The following is a 4,817-nucleotide window of genomic DNA, read 5'->3' as shown; positions in this document are numbered from 1 at the left end:
TGTTGATGCTGAGACATCCAATGCCAGCTCTTACAACAATAACCTAAACATAGTTGCTAGGCATATATTTGTTGAACAAAATAAATGTTGAACTAAATGTTCTACTAGGATTTTCCTACATTGATTCAAATACTTCACAGATTTTCATATCCTTTTTCTTAAACCTATAACCCTTGACCTCTACTTTTTTTCTTGAGGACATCATTCAGAGCAAGCCTTATTCAAGAAAAAAATACCCATATCAACTTGTCTTCTAACCTGAACCACTACAAGGGGCCAAAGGTAGGAAGTGAATATTTGCATGGAAGTATACAAACTTAGGTACAGTCTATCTGAAATACCAACTAAAACAAGCCAGGAAACGTCTGTGACTTAGATATATGCAAATCATGCTCAAATTACACTACTTACTTTATACTCTGCAGTTAAACTGTCATGATAGGAAATAAATAAAGTCCCACTGCACTGTTTGGCAATTAGCAATTATATCTCCACCTCTTTGGTGCCTTCATTCTGCACTATAATTATGAGATTAAAAAGCTATAATTTACACGGTGGCTATAACCATAGGTATATTGCTACTACAAAGCAATTACCCAGTAGTGATTATTCTGATGCTACAACCTGTAATTGTAGGTAAATAATGACTAGGTAGCTACCACATATTGTGTGATTGACACGAAAATATATATTAATACTTATATAGAATCCTAATAATACTATATCACTTCAAGAGTATGGGATATTGGAGTGGCTGGGTGGCACAGTGAATAGAGCACTGCTCCTGGAGTCAAGAGGACCTGAGTTCAAATCCAGCCTCAGACACATAACATAAAAACTAGCCATGTGACCTTGGGCAAGTCACTTAATGCCCTCCAAAAAGCAAAAAACAAAACAAAATAATAAAAAAAAAGAGTGTGGTATATCTCTGTCCTTAGCAGGGATTACCAAAAGTTTTCTAGTCTGAGAAATATTTGACATCTTAGACAACTCTCTCTCTTCAATAGTGGAGGGAATCCTGCATTTGTCTTCAAGGGGAACGTTAAGCTAGATGATCACTCAATGTGCCAACCAGCTCAAATATACCAGAGCTCTATCATTCTTATCTCTTTCCATGAAATAGAATAATTCAAGGTAATAATAGAAATGATGTTTTTTTCCCAAAGAATGGAAGTGGACTCCCATTTAAGGTATATTTTCATTCTTTCCATGTTAAAAAAAAGTTGGCATAATAAGAAACATAATTAAAAATATTTTGGGCTGCTTTGGAATGGAGTAGAATGGCCTGGTAGGTGGCACAGGTGGAGAGTTCTATCCAGAGTTCTATCTGGATAGAACTCTGGCCTGGAGTCAGGAACACTAGTCTTGATGAGTTCAAGTCTGGCCTCAGACTAGTGTGACCCTGGACAAGTCACTTAACCCCTGTTTGTGTTAGTTTCCTCATCTGTAAAATGAGTTGAAGAAAGAAATGGCAAATCACTCCAGTATCTCTGGCAAGAAGACCCCAAACTGGGTCACCAATAGTCAGATGTGACTGAACAACTGAACAAATAATTTGAACTTTGGAATCCAAACAACCCTAAAAAAGGGATACAAACATATGTGTGTTTAAAAAGTGGGAAGTTTTATCAAACCCACTGCTTGGTGTCACAGTATGGTGAAGCAGAAAGTGGAATGAATTTGGAGCTGGAAGTTGTAGGAACTTGGCTGAAATCTCCCTATGAGATTGTGAGTAGTCACTTAAACTCTATGGGTCACTTTCCTCATCTGTGAAATCAGGAGGTCAGACTAGGCAGCCCCTAAACATTCCTTTCCAGATCATGATCTATGATCCTTTGCAGATTCCTCCATGCTAAAAAAATAACAAAAACCTAATTTAATTATTTGACTAAACCTAACTCATTACTTTACTGAATTCCAACTGGCTTCTCTATGGAAGCAACCAATGACAAGTGTGAAAATGCAAAAATAGCAAGTGATGGTGATCTGCTTTAGCTTTCAGTTCTTCTGGAGGGAATTTTTATACTAATCCTCATTTATATTAAGTTGAAGTGTCACAGGATGCCAAACACTTACATCTTTTATGTAATTCTCACGACAACTCTCTGAAGTTTAGATATGAAAGTGACTGTTGTCCATGTTTCACATAAGAGGACTGGGAGACTCAGAGAGGTTGTAATTCTGCCCATGATCACGCAACAGTAAGTGATAGACACAAACTCTGTCTTTCTGACTTCAGGTTCAGCACTTGATCACAATGCTGGCTAACTCCCACCTATAAATACATAATGCCTAGAGGACCACAGATCAAGATCTGGAAGGGACCTTAGTCTAGGTAGGAGTTCTCAACCTGGAGTTATTGAACTTTTTTTTAATGTTTTGTAAACTATAATTCAATATATTTGATTTCCTGAGTAATGCTAAACATTTTATTTTGAACAAAACATTAGTCTGAGATGGGGTTCATAGATTTTACCAGACTGTTAAGGGATTTATAAAAAGGTTAAGAACCTCTGATCTAATCTAGCCCCCCCCCATTTGCAAAGATCAGGAACCAGAGGCCCCAAAAAGTGAATTAAGCTCTGCAGTACCACCTTGCAGGGTTCTTGGTGGAAGGTCTCTGATTTCAAACCCAGTTTTCCTTCATTGTACCACATTTCCTTCATTCACATAGTCCAACCCTTTTGATTTTCAAAATGAAGAAACTGGGGCCTAGAAATATGATGTGACTTTTGTAAGATCCCACAGGGAGTCCCAAAACCCCAAATCTGCCACTCCTTGCCTCAAAACCATTTTGCTATTTTTCCATTGGTTTTAGTAGGATTATCCCCATCTGAATGTAAATCCCTCTAAAAATATAAGATAAGCATTTAAAATGTGATAGCTATCATGTCTGTGGCTATGAAAAATATCCCTGCAATAGGAAACTATGATATTTCTAATCCTATAGAAAATTTTAGATTTGCTCTGAGGCTAACCGCAGTTGTCAAAACACTTACCATATCTACTTTGGACAGGGTTGTGCAGACCCAGAAACAAATGTTAGTATTATCAACAAAACCAACCACGTATTTTTGTTCAATTGTATGGTTTTAATTGAATTGGCCTACAGGTAAATGCTTCTTTCAGTGTGGGCACCCTGTGTTTTTGTATCATCCTTGGCCCAGCTCCTTTGTACATCAACCATATAACACTCAAGATCTGCGTAGCCCAAAGTAGTTAATTAGCAGAATTCAAAAGCACCATTGTTCATATCCCAAATTTTTCTCTCTTCTCCAGATGGTGACAGATGCATGGACAATTTAGTTCCATTTCTGAGAACAATTTCCCCTCATGTCTCCCTTGTCAGTGACTGGATGGGACCAGGTGCCATCAAGGATTTGTGTTTCTCTATCTTTGCCAATACTTGAATTAAAAGAAATAAAGAAGAGCCTCAGTCAGGTAGGATGAAGCTTGATGATCACATAATTCTGATTAGCAGACAAACCACTGAGGCTGAGAACAGGGTCAGGCAAAACTGTGAAGGGGGGCTCTCCATCGGTTTGTATGGTCATGGAACATTACAAATTGGTAAAGATGTGATCACAGAACCTCATTTGGCTGGAGAGGGGTCATTCACGTAGCTCTTGCCTGTCAGTTATGACAGCTAACTTAACCAGCTCAGAAACATAAGCAACCACATGAGAAACTGTCCACTCCTCTGTCCACTCCTGTCCACTCCTGTGAAATTAAAAAGTCATAATGTTTCAATTTTTTTAAATGAAGATTTAATTATAGACACATGAAGGATGTGATCAAAGCTGATCAAAATCATAGATTAGAATCCTGAACCCTAGGACTAGAAAAAAACTCCTTGAAGTTTGAAAAAGCTAGTTTTATAACATATAAAAGTAGGTACTATTTCATTAAGGTAATAAACTTATAAAGCTGGTAATCCAAAGAAGTAATTCAGGCTGGAAAAGGTAGATAGGTTCAAGATGAATTTAGCTAAATGTATGTATCCAGAAGAGCTATTAACGTACATTCTTGTGACTGGGTTAAATTCAGTTAGGGTGAGCAGGAGGGCAAGGTTGGTGGTACAGAGGACAGTCCATCTGTGCAGCTGCTCCAAGGGAGGGAGTAACCTGTCCCCCAGAGAACCTAGAACACCCTTCTTACACATAAGAGTTAGCAAAGAAGGAAGGCCTGAAGAGAAAACCACCGAAGAATTGGAATCTGGGGTTGAAGGCATGGATGGGTATGATCATACAATATGGCAACGCAGGCTTGCACAGAACCAAGAGGCAAGATGCAAAAATTGGCAGCTGACAGCAGAAGGAAGTGCTCTTCCCAAAAGGAGCATGCCCCTTCTATATAGTGGCATCCAGAAATAAAGTCTAGTTTGTACTGTACTTGTTTCAGCTTGGGGATCTTATCATAACAGATTAGAAAGCTAGAGATTTAGGGAGAGGCACTTTTAGCTTTTGAGAGGTTAGTATTGAGGAGAAATATTAGTATTAACAATTCAAATAAGTAATAATAGAATAGAGAGTAGATCTGTGATTTTATTGGTATAGGGAGCTCCAGAGTGAGGAAACTACCTCCACCAGTGCAAGTAAGCACCTTCTCTGCAACTTAGGTCCATAGCCAGTTGCCTAGAACACTAAGAGGTTAAGTAACTTTCCTAGGGTCACACAGCCAATATGTGTCACAAATATGACTTGAATCCAGATCTTCCTAACTTCAAGGCCAGCTTCCACTTCACTCTGACATGCCACCTCTCAATAATCAATAATACTAGTAAGAGGGAGAGAGACAGAGACAGAGAGAGAGAGAGA

This window comes from Petaurus breviceps, unplaced genomic scaffold (genome assembly GCF_028583685.1).
Source record: "Petaurus breviceps papuanus isolate PSGF00001 unplaced genomic scaffold, PetGlider_PUasm1.0 37, whole genome shotgun sequence".
Taxonomy (NCBI): Eukaryota; Metazoa; Chordata; class Mammalia; order Diprotodontia; family Petauridae; genus Petaurus; species Petaurus breviceps.
Note: the sequence above shows the minus strand (reverse complement) of the source record.